At 38.6% G+C, this 15331-nt stretch overlaps 1 protein-coding gene across 2 annotated transcripts in view; it reads left to right on the forward strand.

Moving 5' to 3' along the window:
- Positions 1-1239: 1239 nt before the first annotated feature.
- The window catches only part of glceb (glucuronic acid epimerase b), a 59630-nt gene continuing 45538 nt past the window's right edge, over positions 1240-15331 (forward strand). For both annotated transcript variants that reach the window (XM_084404255.1, XM_084404254.1), the window contains exon 1: positions 1240-1384. The gene's annotated coding sequence lies outside the window, so the exon portion shown is untranslated. The remainder of the gene's footprint in view (positions 1385-15331) is intronic.

Consider the following 15331-nt stretch of genomic DNA (forward strand, 5'->3'; position numbering starts at 1 on the left):
AAAAAAACTATCCAGTGATGAAATGTTTTCTGTGTTGACACAAATCTTGGATGTCCATGTCCTAACTGCTGGGATAATCACACAACGCGCATGACACGTCCAATTCGCGAACTAATGACTCCTTTGAACGATTCATTTTAATGAATGGATAAAACAACTAATCTTTCCAACAGTGAACTCAGGAGACGTCTGAATCAGTAACACTTTACAATAAAGTTCTATTTATTACATAAATTACATAAAAAGTACAGTTTGCTTACTCAAGCTTAAGCTTTAAAATAAATAAAACCCCTTGTTTTTATTTGAAAACCATATGACTACATTTTTCCACACAGTGCTATCAAGAATCGATAAGAGAATCGTTAAAGAATCGGATCGATAATCAGAATCGTCAGTGGCATTATTATTATTGATAAAATCTTATCATTTCCCATCCCTATGTGAAGACGGTAAAATTATAATCAAACATTAAAGAACATACATGTTTTTAAAAGTTTTTTTAAGAGTTAAAAGTTTAAAATATTTTGCTAACATGAAGGCTTGTCACTGTCAGTCTTTTTACATCAGTGCAAAACTAGGGAATGCAGATTAAGACCATCAGCATGCATTGATTAATCCCATTGCATGTAGAAAAAAAAAGTGCGACCAAATCATGCTGGTGCGACCAACTGATAAAGTTGGTAGCACCAGTGCAAGTGGGTCTTGCGATTGATTATACTTGTCTAGGTGGGTCCTAGAACGAAAAAGTTTGGGAACCCCTGGTCTAAAGGTTCTATAAACTGTTCCTTAAAAAAAAAGAAGAAGATTTTTCGGACTATTATTTCATTTAGTTAATAGTTAATAGTAATAGCTAATATAGGTAAGAGTCTGAGTTATGAGTTGGGCTTGCACAACAACGCACTCTGGCCTGTCATACATGGTTGTAAAGTCTGAAAATGTCTCATATCTGCTTTTCGGCATTCCTGTGTTTGGTTTGGCAAAACTCTTTGACATATTACACACTGCAGTTCCCTCAGAGTCTCCTCAACCTTGCAAACAAATTAGAACAGAAGATTGAGCTCTAAATTACTTTAGATGTTGAGGATGTCAATCATATCGAACTGACCAAAAATGCCGAACATGTCTTACCCCCGCTTTCTTATTGGACGACGTTTCTTGAGTATGATTGGTCAGTTCAGCGCCGTCAGTAGTGTTGTGATATCGCGATATTTCAGGCATATGTTCTCTCGCTGCAGCGCTGTAGCGGGCTGAGTGTGGGTGCTTGACTGCCAGTGGAGCCACCGTCTCTCTCTCAAGCGAACTGCAACCCGAGACATTGAGGCTGTTTACACTGCCTTTTAACTTTTGAAGGGCCCGAGGAACAGTGTGCTTGAATGTTTCAAAGGTAAGTGATTACTGCTTCTCTGCTTCTTTGAGAATAGGAGTGTTTTTGCTCATTTAGTTGCAGTGCTAACATGTCGACAGTGCGGTGCCTTTCAGTTGAGCACCAGGAGCAGGACTGCTAGCAGCTAGTCTCAGTCATTCTAGTTCGTTAAACTCTTAATTACTGAAAATCAATAAATGACCAACTCTAGTTCCCATAGCAACATCACTGTACTCGTCCCTTTGACAGCATGTCCTTGCGACTCTCGGGGAATGTAAAGTTCCTGTAAGTTACCCTTGCTAATCAGTGCTAGTGTGCAATAAACAGAGTTAAAGCTCACATTTGTGTGATGACAGTTCCGTAACATTGACAGGACAACAGAACTGAGCTCTTCTAACGTTATCTCTACAGGGTCTGTCAGTGTTTGTCTTGCGTGTACGTGGCTTGTGCTCTACTATATCAGTGATCGGACAGTGCTCTCTCACTGATAATGAATCTTTGCACAATTGCCTCGTTTTGCCATATGGTTTTGTTTACAAGATAGTATAACTTGATACATTGATAAGCACGTTTTGTTTGACTATCTGCTTTTCACCGAAATGACAACAGTTATTTGTGCTTTTATCAGCTGAAGTGGTCCTTGGCATAGTGCAGAGATTAACGTTAACTTACATGTTGAATGAGCAGATACCTGAAAATGAAATTACTATTATTATTTGATTAACATTACTATTGTATTATAAAGGTGTGCACTGTACTGTTTTTATAATTTAAAAAAAAAGTTTAGTCAATAAATCTAACTAACCTTACGTGTACATATGAGATAAAGACTTTAGACCTAGACTCAAGATCAGTCTTTTCCACACACACAAAAAAATGTATTCTACGTCAACATGCATTCACCATGAGGGGACATCACAAGAGCAGCTCCAGTTGATAACATCATAGCAACTACCACATTAATAATACGTCTTCTTTATTTATTACATGATGGCTCTGTGAAATACTTAAGTCTGATTGGTCAATTGCGGTGAGATATTTTCCATTTTAAAACGGTTAGTTCCAATCCTTGATTCTGATTGGTCAATAGCTGTGCTTTATTCACGATAAAACACTATGACCGCTTCACCCAACGGTTCAATTTATCACTGCGCCCTTAGCAACACCCTTAGCAAACACACGTATCAACATAAACATATGCATAGACAAAAAAAAATTTTCTGTGAGTATAAGTGTGAAAGTTTACTACAGCGCTACTGGAGGCCAAACTTAAAACAAAGAAAGCACTGGAGCGACATTCTTGCTGCAACAGGAAACACTGCTGAGCCCCAAGAGAACCGCGTTAAATATCACCAAAGTGGAGGCGATTGATATTGAGACAAATATTTAATGCGTGCATAATAAACGGAGATGTTCAAATAAATTTAAATAAACAACAATAAAAAAAGTATCTCTTGTTAGGCAGCTTTTTTTTTTTTTTTACTTTAATATTGTGTGGTAACCGTTTTATAAAAGCAATAAGGTACTCGAGGCAAGTGCTGTATCGTGAATAAGTAACGGCTGAAGGGGTTGCAGGCGCTTCGCGTCGTGCCTATTTCAACGCCCTTCAGCCGTTACTTATTCACGATAAAGCACAGCCTCTCGTACTTATATATATTGATATACTATTGCGATTTTAAACTAGCCTTTATTTATATTTATATTTTTAATTTTATTTTAATTTATATTTTTAATTAACTATTAGTAGCTATTTTTAGGTCCTTATTTCTATAAGATTTTTTTTTTTTAATATTTATATTATTAATCATTTAACTATTAAAATAGATATTTTAGTACTTCAACTTGCACTTATTGTTAGTTTCCTACATTTTCTACATCCTACAGGCAACATTTCTAATTTTCTAAAAAAAATTCCCATCTATATAATATTTATGTTTTATTTCAATGCATTTCCACAAAAAATTGCATCGTAAATAGAACAACTTTTAAAAATATATTTGCACAAATTTTTTTATTTTTATAAACGTAACACTATACTTTGTGTTATATTACTCTGTCTGGCATTAAATTACAAAAACAGTCAACACTGCTGGCGTGAGGTTTGTAAAACAGCTACTGAACAATGACTGTAAATTTGGCATCCTCCTCTCTTCTCACAGGTATAACCCATCTCTCTCTTTATTATTTCCTTCCGAGGAAATGCAATGGTAACTTTTTTTTTGCTTTTGGAGGGAATGGGAATAATAATAGGCTATTTGCTATAGTCTCCATTGTAAATCTATAGAATTTTAGACTTCTGTAGTTATATACTTAAGCCTTTCAACCTGAAAATGGTCCATAAAGTGCAAAACCATTCTGTTGAAAGGAGTCAGGTGTTGTAGTGAAGGACTTTTATAGCAGGAATGTTATGAATAGTTCTGTGAATTGTTTCAGATTGCTACTATAATAGCAACTAGCACCCAATTTGTGAGTATGCATGCTGGGCTAACACTCTCATTTGTGCATGGCAGTCACCTGGAGCTGTAACAACTTGGCTGCGGTATGGGCTTTACATTAGCTAAGTGCTATCTGAAATGGCTACATGAATCGGTTATAGTTTCAGGGATCAGGTGTTCAAACTGGACAGAACGGAGTCATCATTTTTGGGCTGTGTGGAATTGGCAAATTGTCCATCTGATAGCCTCACTTGCAGAAAAGAGTCCACCAAGATAAGATTTGTGGAACTATTTTTTTTAGTTCTAGGTTGTGCCAGCTCTGCTGTCTGTCTCCAGAAAGAAACAAATAGATAGCCTATTCTGTGCTGCTCTTCTTCAAGTAGAGAGTCTGGACTCACCCCTCGGGTGTCAATGGGGCAGTAAAAAGTAGGTGAAGTCTTCATTTCACAAGTATGTGATGTAAACGTTGGGGTGGTTAATTTGTGATGTTGTGTTTTTCAACGAACTTTGAAATGTTTCTCTAGAATGATGTCTGCATTTGTGTAGGCTAGTAGCAGTAGTGTGTTAAAAACTAAATAAGTTATTTAGTGATAATAATTGTGAGGGAAGAAAAGCTCCAGGTTTGCTGTGCTTGTTTGTAGGGCTGCACAATTTGGCCAAAGATGGTTGGCGCAAGTTGCGTTCCCAACGTTCCCAGTTGCGTGACTGCGTCAATGCACGTTATAAGCAACCCAAACTCAGAGCTGATTCAAAGATAAAGTTGCTCTGAGATGTTACACAGTAGGCTACATATATATATTTATTTATTTATTTATTTATTAATTCACAGCCTTTATTTGATAATCACACTAAGCCATATCACGATTTTGTTTTCATTTCAATTAATTGTGCAACACTAATAGGGAGGGAGAGTGTCCCTGACTTTGATAATGTGTCTGTACTGTAACCTGTAACTGAGGCAAACAATTCTCAATGGCTCTGTCACGTTCCACTGTCTCTGATCAGCTTTATCACATGCAGCACTTTTGCACAAAGAAATGAATTAAAACAATCTAAATTCATTTTCTGAATTCAAGTCGGTCTCCTCTGATAACAAAACACCACCTTCAATTTTCCTGATCTCTTGCCTTACTTGTCTTTTTTTTTTTATCAACCTTTTATCACAACTTAACGAGATTACTTCAAACCCCCTATAGTTCAGTTTGATTAAGAGGCATATGATATTCTGTCACACTAATTATAGTGGAAGGTACATGGGAGAATTCTAGCTGATTTTGGCCAAGGGGGAAATTTGGAGCACAAAAGAGTGTAGTAAGAAAAGAGGACAAGTAAATTGGCAAGAGCTCGAACTCATTATGAGTCCTGGTTTTCGAAAGGCCGCTGAGACTATGTTGGTGTTCAGCTTCTGTGGCTGCATTGTTATGTGGGTGGAGGAAGAAGACCTTCAGCTGTTCATAACAATAAAGCACTGTCATAGTCATCATGGGAAGTGTCTACATAAAGTCACTGCAGAGAATGCTTTCAGGCTACTATTCACTACTATTAGTAGTATTCAGGCTTCAACATGAAAAGGCACTATTCACCTGTTATAAAAAAAAGTAGTATGTTGATTTGGAAGGCATTGTGTGTGCCATACTCAAGCTGTCAGAGTCCGTTAATGTATGGTTCTCTGTGATACTGTTGTAAGCAAGCACATGGCCAGGGCCTCCTGTGGGGACTAATAACAGTCAAATATGGGAAGTCGGTCCCACTTGGCCCTTGGCTGGACACTTCCTGAGCCCTTGGACACAGGGGGCACTCGTAATTTGGATCACTTGGATGCTCTTGATGACTGGAAAGCTGGCCAAGGAATAGTTCTGGTGCAGGCCCTCTGCCAGCATCGCTAATCCACCGCTGCCGCTCTCCCCCCACACAGGAAGGTTTAAAGGAAACTCGAGCGAAAGCTTGCTCTACCGAACTGGGACAGAAAACACTGAGTATGTAAAGGGCGCTAATGGATTTCAGGCATCCGAGATCAATAACACCAGGAGACAGAAAAGGTTTATGGCTTTCTTGTAACCAATATGCTAACTGTGTTGCTTGCTTTGAAATTGATGTTTTTCTCAATTGAGGAATAGAAGGTTGTACTTCAGCAGTGTGTATGTTCTTCTGTTTGTTTCCTATGAAAGATAATATCCATTATTTTTACAGAGGGTGTGTATTTTGAAGTAGGGGCCGCTTTTAAAAGATGAATCCACTTTCTTAATAGCTTTTTCATTTGCTGTATGTACAGATTGTGTGTTTTGTATAGTGAGATGCTCAATTCTTTTCATTGTTTTGTATCTTTTGCACCAATAAGCGCACTGTGTTTAGACTTTTAAAGTAAAAATTTTGTCTGACGAAAGTAATTTGTCTTTTTGAGCTTCAAATGATATAAGGCTGGAATACACTACACCGCTTTTGGCCAGATTTTTTCTTCAGTCTAGACAAGCTGACTCTAGTTATTGCTGAAAGTCAGAGCCAGTGTGCAGATTTAGAGCAGTCTAAGATTGAATGATTCTACAGAAAATAGCATAGTGTATGATGGGCAGTTGGGCACAGACTCTGTTTTCGTTTAGTCGCACGATATCAAACACGTTTAATATTTCAATATGGTTTTAGAACACATTGTTTTCATTTGCACGTCTCCTAGAAATGAGGCATATGTTTCTTGAACGTTTCTACATCTTGAAAGTCTGGTAGTGTGTGATACTCAGTAGTTTAGTTTATAATAACCAAGTGTCATATATAATGACCAATGCAATCTACCAAGAGCAGCGCAGATTAGCGTCTGGTTTAAGACATGCTTTTTTGGGGCGTTAAATAATGGAGCAAATACCAGTAAATTGACTAGCGCAAAACCTTAGTAAATCACCTTGCATTATTCATTTAAATACTCTTCTCCCATAAATTTTGCGTCTGAAAGGGCAACTCCTACACATGCATATGCAATAAGGTCAGCCGCAAAAAATAACCCTGTCCACACCTTTTCAGCAATGTTATTTCACTGCGTGTCTTTAGTAAATCCTGACAGAAGTTTTATTTTTTTATGCCAAAAAGGGATTGCGCTAGCGCAAGGTGTTAGTAAATCTAGCCCATATTGTGTTTAAAATTGGTTTTAAAAGTCATGGAGTCTACTCCAGCCTATGGTTGGACTGAAATCATATCTGTTAATTTTTTGCGAATTTGGAATATCAGACCTAAATAATGGGACTGTAGTTTGGCTTCATCAGGCATGTATACACATTAATGGGCTACTGTTGGCCGTACCATTGTGAGCTTTCTCTGATAGACACATTGTTTAATGTATTCTTAAACGGACAGAACAATGCTGTTGCTTAATTAAAAGTACTGTCACTGGGGGAACTGGGTTTCATTTCTTCTCTTACTCTGGTCAGCAAGAACAATAAACTTCGTCTTGACTAGCCCTCACTCTCATATCCCCTTTTCAAATATGCATTGACAAGCCTTGATCTTAGTATTTCTCTTGGGCCGTCTTTTGTCCTTTTAGCTCTACAGCCAGTGTTAGCAGTCAATGCTGGATAATTTCTGTCTGTTTGGTAAATTACATTCATCTCATACCTTAAGGTCTGTTCTTAAAAGTCTTTTAAGCTCTGTATGTCGGAGGCCTTTAATGAAGCCGTTTTAGTGCAATGCTGCCTTGTTTTTTTCTTTCAGATCTATTTTGCTTCTCTTTGAAATAGCCTACTGTCTTCTGTAGACCACAAATTGGTTGTTAGATTCCTGACTAAATTGCTGCTCAAGTGTAAAACAAGGCATTTTTTTCTTTGTTTATTTTAAAATAAACATGCTCTGCAAGTTTTTCTTTTGGTTTTCTGCTTTGTAGCCTAAATAAATAATAACAAAAAGTTTGTGTTGTGAGCTGAGCTTGCAGAGGGACTGTAGACATCTCATATTTTGTGCTACATTACATACAGTATGTAAATGTCATTCATGGTCCATGTGGATCATTAGAGGGGGTTTGTTTATCCTGGCAGTTGAGCCCCTTGCTGTGTCACCCGGGGCACCTCTAGCCCAGTTCGCTTCACAAACGCACCCATTCATATTTGAGTAATGCCAGACTGTCCTAACCTCAATAGTTCAAATCCCACCAGCCATGCAACAGAATTTGGGCCCTGTCTACTCATCAAGAAAAACAGTATTTTAATAACAATACAGCTGGTGTTGTTCTTTCTCTTATCTATTGTTTTAGCTGCTGAATGAACAAAGCAAACGGAGGGGGTGTCGGGGGGTCCAGTCTAGCAATTTTTATTTGGCAAAGCAGCCACAAGCCAGACTTTATAAGTGCGTGCCAGCTTTGTGATGTTGTCAGAGTTATGGAAGTGATCAGACTGCACACACTGGGTTTTGATTGAGGAGTTCTCATTGGCCTGCTATGTTTCCTGCTGTCCAATAAGCTGTCAAGCTATTGACATGACTGTTGGACATGTCACACCCCACCTGCTCTGCTCTGCCACCCAGCTGAGATCAGATGCAAGGGTCTGGACCCTTCCCAAGCTTCTAATTCTTTACTCTCTTTAGTGATCCATATGGCTGGGTGATGTGTAAAAAATATTAGGGCTGTCACGATTCCTAGAGTAAATTCGAATACTGGATTTTTAAAAATCCTCGATTGTAATTAGTCGGCTAATCGCACGTTTATAGTAATTTAATTACTTAAATATTGGAATATAGGCCTATGCCTTGCGCTCAAGCGCACTCAGAAATATTGCCGCAAAGCACTGGCAAAAGTAATGATTATGAATGTGTCTGAAAAAATAGCAAGGAGACATTTAAATTGTTTATTAATCTAGTGTTTTCTGAGTCAGCGTTGGCTGCAAAGAAGACGTTGACGATGCTGACTCGTCATCTCCACAGTAGCCTGTGGACGCGCCTTTAGAGAGAAATGCACCTTTTATACGGTAAAACGTTACATAATCATAACGGATGATTTTTAGCATGCCCGGGAGCCACCATCATTGTGGAACATAAACAGTGTGATGAATCGACGCATTCCACGTAAATCTACGCCATCGATTACGTTGACGCATCGTTCTAGCCCTAGATTAATCTATATCATTTATACAGCGAAGACTAGGCAGTGCTGTGTTACATTTGATTATTCATTTTCTCTACCTGAAAATTACTGTTAGACCTGAAAAACTGAAAATCAGTGTTTATTTTATTTTTATGTTTGTTCAATTGTATTTGTGCTATTGCTCGTAATTTTTATGATTTGTTCATATTTTATTACTGACAGTTTACTTTTCTTTAACAATATTTTCTATTTTTATGAGTTAGGCTAGTAGTTTTTGGTGTCACAACCTCATTTATTAAGGTTATGGGTCAAATCGCAAAGGCTGCGATTATTTATTTTTTATGCGCAGTTTGTCATTGATGTACGGCTCTGTAAACGCTGCTCTATCTGAAAGCACTGTGAGTCACTTATCACGTGCAGTTGAAAAAACAACAACACGCGTCAAACATCTTTCCAAAACATGAGAAGCATTTATGAACCTCGTCCAACAAGAGACAACATTTAATAACATGTATTTACTCCAAACTCACTTCATAACGACAGCTGAGCTTCTCCTTCTGTGAGATGATGTGCCTTCTCTTACACAGAATAAGGCAGTCGTGTATTTATAAGTCATGTTTAATCAAAGCGTTTCAATCTTCTGTTTATTCAGCTACAGTGATAGGGATTTCCTGGAATGATGGGCATTATTGTACTTCTGCGGCGGGGCATATTTATCGTGTTTGCATGAGAGCGCCCTCTGGCATTCAAATGGGGCAGTATTTACTACCAATCAACCGCACGCCACTGACAAGCTGCGCACAAAATAATCGCAAATCGCGTGCGTTTTTGTTGTGATTAATCGTTCAGCCCTAATATATATGTTCACCTTAGACAAAGTCGACTGTGTTTACGGTGATATTTTGATATAATTTTGTGTGTATTTGTCCGTTCAAGCACAAGAAGACTAAGTATTTGCGCACTTTATGAGAGGCGTCTCTCTCTACGCACCAAAGTGTACAGCACAGAAAACGGAGCGCGAGTACAGTGAGTTTTCTCTCACATCTTGTGCTTAAAGAAAATAACATTAAAATACATACAGGAATCGATAAGCAGAATCAAAATTTGTATTTTATAACAAGTATTCGATTCTTGACCTTACGTGTCCAGTACCAAAATTAGAATACATTTTTGATTCCCATCTAGGGCTCGGTATCAAGTTCAATACTTTTTAGGCCCCGACCGAATTGCCTCAATACCATCGAGTATCAAAAAATCTCTTGTGGTTCAGTACCAAATTCCAATACCTAAGGGGTTAATCTCGTCAGTGAGCCAATAAGCATGCAGCATGATTGGCTGTGGCGAGGCATCAAGCAAAACACTAGTTTACGCCGGTTACGCCCAGAGACGTTGCTCACATGTGAGGCTGTAGTGTGTAAGCGTCCCAAGCCCCATAGATGTAAAAGATGTGAAAAAGATCAAAAGTGTGGCTACATTTCACCAGACTCGATGCCAACAGCGTGCAATGCAATATTTGCGACAAGATAATTACTGCCAAGACCGGCAACACGACAAATCTGATTAAGTACTCAACTAATAAACTTAAGAGCAGAAAGTCTTCGACTGCTGGAAGAACTGGAGCACGTCACAAATGAACCGAAACTCTGCATATAGGCTTCTTGCCTCACAGAAATGAGAAATAGGCATATATAAAGCTTGAAATGTCTTTTAAATGAACCAATTTGAATCGAAAACAAATTCTCTCTGATTATGTATCGAAATGAAAAGTGCAAATATCTCTATAGGCGCATGTGTGCGTTCACTATACTGCGGAGATGACGAGTCAGCAACGTCAACTTCATCTTTGCAGCCAATAGTGTATGCCTGATCGAGCTAGTCGCTGCACAGCTGTTGTTTTTTTGGACAAAATTTGCTGTTTTGAAACCAAAGTATAGGCTATCACTTAAAAGAGGCCTGAAGATTTGAAGAGTTTTTTTTTTTTTTTGAAAACATTGTACTTTTCCTGTTGTTTTCCAATTTTCAGCCAAGATATGTTGTCCTCGGACCTCCTACAAGGATCTACTTTCACGCCATGTCGCCTCTCAATAGTCTGCAGGTATGAAGAGAATAAGAATGCGAATGTCTATATGAAAGACAAGGTGCAGCTGTAGAGCTTTGCCTTGATCTTCAGCAAATATTGTGCTGGTGATTATCTTGAAGCTTCTTAAAATCCATCAAAGGCTTGTCACATGAGAGCTTCGGTGTCTATGACAAGCATGAACCCTTTGATTTCAGATAATACAAAGAAAGTTTCACAAATCTGTTATGCAATTTTGATGTGCTAGATTTGATGTTGGCCTGTTTTGACTGAAAAGGCTGCATTTTTGAAAAGGACAGTTCTGTCCAGACACTGCTAGGCATTGTAAATCCAATTTTGTTATTGCACCTTTTTAACAATGCATGTTTTCTGAAAGCAGATTTAGAAAGATCAATGCTTTAAACCCCCAGTAACAGTAGCAAGAAAACTCCCTTCCTTCCTATATTATCTATCCTCTGGATGATACTTATTTGTCCTTTATAGTTCTAGCCATATAATTAACAGACTACAGCAATAAAGAGTACTGGAGGAAAGCTTTTGAAGTCTTATAGTGTTATTTAAGGGATGCAGAACGTAGATAAAGGATCTCCACACACTGTTTAGGTCTCACAAACACCTCTTGAACCAATTCATTTAGAGAGTCAGTTAAATATAGTTAGTTTCTATAAAAAAAATCCATTTTACATTTTTAACAGGCAAACTATTCAACCACAACTATATCAAGCAATTCTGTTCTTGGCAACAACAAAAATACAAAAAAACGTCTACAAGAACTGATGACATTATCCAAGATATTAGTGCATTGAATAGACATAAGATCACATTTAGCATAAAGATATTGATCTCAAAAATCTATTTATCATTTCCTGAGTCCCTCAGTGTCTGCAATAAGACTGTCTTATGATAATTGATAATGATTTCATATGAATTCAGGTGTCCTTGTTTCTAAACTTCTATTTCTAAAGTTTGGCAGTTAAACAGACTTTTTCCACAGGGAGAAGTAATGCTTTTTTTACAGTGCCTCACAGGGGCTTTCGGAAAAATCCCTTCAAAGTGCACAGCTCAATCGTCTGCACTTATTTGCCCATCTCTCTGCATGCATAATAGCTCTTTTTTTTAAGCATCCTTTGTGCTGCTTTGTCGTCTTTGGCTGATGGAGTGCTTTGAGGTCAAGAGAACCACTATTTATCAGGCCGCCTTTAGTGAAACCTATAGGAGTGTTCTTGAAAAGCACATTTAGCCAGCACTTTGAAGCTATGCTTAAATGGATCCCTGAGCCTGCTGCCTGCCTAAAAGAAAGTCCTGTTTCATGAGGTCCATGTATTGGCCTGCTTGCAAGCCTTCGGTCTGTTGCAGAGAAGAGGAACATTTAGCTCTAAGGGTCTAAAGGGCGTTGGGCAATGTCCAGGCCATTTTTGAGTGTCGGTCGGCTTAGTGTTCTGCAGCGTTGGCTATAGTCGGATGAATCGGCGGTGGAGCTTGTCAGTGAGAGAGATCACTCTGATTGGCTGTTCACCTTAGCCAATCAGCGCACGAGAAAAAAACGGAATTGACGAAAGCAAACAAAAGACGGAGTAAAGAGAGAACACAGTACACTTGTCAGTCTTGTCATTTCATCTCATTTAAAAGGTGTTTTTAATAATAACATGGCTTTTTGGAATCAAGATGTCGAAGCTACACGAATCCATCTGTAATGAACGAGACTGCTGTAAACAATGGTAAAAACAAGCACTGCTTGCTTTGTATATCCACAATTCTAGCTCTTCCCGTTTCTCTTTTTGAATGCTGAATACAGACTACTGCCACCTGCTGGTATGGGAGAGTTATATCCGTTCGCATAGGCGCAGAATGTACATGTTAGTTGGCCATCGGCTGTAGTCTGTGCGGTGTGTGCAAGCTCAGCTTTTTTGCCCTGACGCGAGACAACGCCACGGCTTTCATCAGTGCTAGTTCTTTGGCGTCGGTTTGTTGTATCCCTTAGAGCAGTTCATATGAACTTTTACTCACTTGAATGCTTCAAACTAAATAAAAAATGATCTGACCTGACAATTTCAAGCAGTGGTCTGAGTATGGTTTGCTGTAAGTGAAGCGAAAGTGTGGTGTGGTTCGCTTCTAACATGCTTTCTGAATGCAAAACCAAAGAGTAAAGCCACTTATTTTAATCTAACAAGATTGAATTTGCCTCTATATTCAAATTTACCCCTGGTTTCACAGACAGGGCTTAAGACTAGTCCTAGACTAAAATGTAAGTCTGAGCTGTTTCCACTGAAATAAACTTGCACTGACTGATCTTAAAAATATATTAGTGCCTTTTTAGTTTTAAGATGCACATCGGTAATGTTTTTTTCTAAGCATGTTTATAAAAATTACTTAAATGTCCTAATTGATCTATGGTCTAATCCTGGCTTAGTCTAAGCCCTGTCTGTGAAACCAGGCCATAGTGTGTTCTATTTTAATGCTTTCATTCTGTTGATCGCGTATGAAATGACACCTCTGGCTTTCACCAAATAACATTGCAAACACGATGTAAAAATACAGTAAGAGCTTTGGGTTGTACTGTACATTGTAACAGCGTCATGATTTTGTGATGATTGATTTCAACAAGTTTTGGCAAGTGTCCAGATAGGCTAAACTCGCGCTGTTTGATTGACAGCTTGGGCAATTGGAAATGGAATGTTCTTTGATCGCTTTCTTTATATAATTTAATCACAGTTTAAATAAGATTATTTTAGAGAAATTACGTAAAGTTGATTGTTTAGTCACTGGCTTGATTTACTGATGCATAAACAGTATTGAATGATATTTTGAGAGATAATCTGTCTGAACTTGAATAATTACATCAGAAATCACTGATCACAGATCAGGCATTAGAATAAACATGACTACTTGTTTGTGGTGTTGCTGGCAGATCCATATCGTAAAAGTCTGTCTGCAAAGCCTCCGCCGAAATTTACCAAATAATCCACAGTGAAATACACCGAATACAAATAAACAATGCACTGCTGAGACATTCACATTGTTGGGAAAAAAACCCCACTACCCTGGCATTAGGATCGTTTGGAAGGTGATCCTGTATCGATCTTTTCTCGTTCTCATGTCACTGTTCACTAACGCTCCAGTGGGCGGGGCCAAAGCTGAAGTGTGACGTCACAAGTCTCCACTTTTTAGATCCTGTCGTTTGCTGGCCTTGATTTCAATAAAAGCAGTTTTTGGAATAACAAGAAAGTTTTGAAACTTACAGGGTATTTTTTATAGTATAACGAACTCTTAACTGTCAAAGGATCAAGGAACATGTGAATTCTCATTCTATGACCACTTTAAGACTTTGTGGGAAGACGTCCTGTATCACCTCTTTCTAAAAACAACAACTCTCAAACAAGTTTGCAAAGTTACCAGCTGCGATAATGATCGGAAACGGAATTGTCTCTATTTGATGATTGCTTTCAAAATAAGCCTGTTGTCTTTTTCTTTGGCAAGAAACAAAGTTGTTGAGAAAACTGAGGGTTTTCACCAGGAAGTACTTTCCAAGCAGACAGCCTTGAATAACCCCTGCTGTGCATCCTGTCTTCAGATATTTTGCAGAGAAACACTCATATACACGGGCATGGTAATCGTAAACCTTGCAAATACGTTTTTGTGCTCGCTTTGAAGAGGAGCAACAGCTTAGAAATCTGTTAATGTGTTGAGTGCCCTGAAAGCCCTCTGACTGAAACATGTCATTTCCATAGGAAGTTTAGATTCAGTTCCAGCAGTGTACATCAAAGAACGCTCTGAAATCTGAAAAAGCTCTCTGTGGACGCAGGATGATATGACTCATATTGGTGGATGATTACTTTGCTGTACTGTGCTTGTGCTCTCCCGTTAAGTGCCCTTAAAATACAGCTGAGATTTTTCAGGATTAGATTTCATCATGTCAGAATTGTTTTAATAATCAATATTGGCACTGTCTTTCTAATTTGCAGTTAGGTGCAGACAAGAGTGAGTATTGGATTTTGTACCGTGCCAGTTTATTCCAGGTTCAGACTCAGAGGGGCTAAAGCACATTTTCACCTTAAAATGACCCACGGTATTTCAGTCATGCACTAAAATTCTTCACTTTGCTCCTCATAGTGCTGTACTGCAGGCACACACACGCTCTCAGAAACCCATTGCACCTAGTTAGTTGTCTCTCTCCCTGCAGGCCTGTGGAATATTTCAGCCTGTTTGGAGAGTGGGGGCTGGGGAGCCCAGTGTGGGCTCTCTCACTAGGGAACAGAGTTGTTCACATGCTCAGTAAGAGGATTTTTCTCCCTGTTGACTGTCATGATGCCAGGTAGGGAGCTCAGCAATTGGGGGGTGGGGGACTTTTATCAGAAGGTTTAGAAGACGAGTATGGTTGAGAAGTCAAGCGGCTTCCTTAG

This window comes from Rutilus rutilus (genome assembly GCF_951802725.1).
Source record: "Rutilus rutilus genome assembly, chromosome: 3".
Taxonomy (NCBI): Eukaryota; Metazoa; Chordata; class Actinopteri; order Cypriniformes; family Leuciscidae; genus Rutilus; species Rutilus rutilus.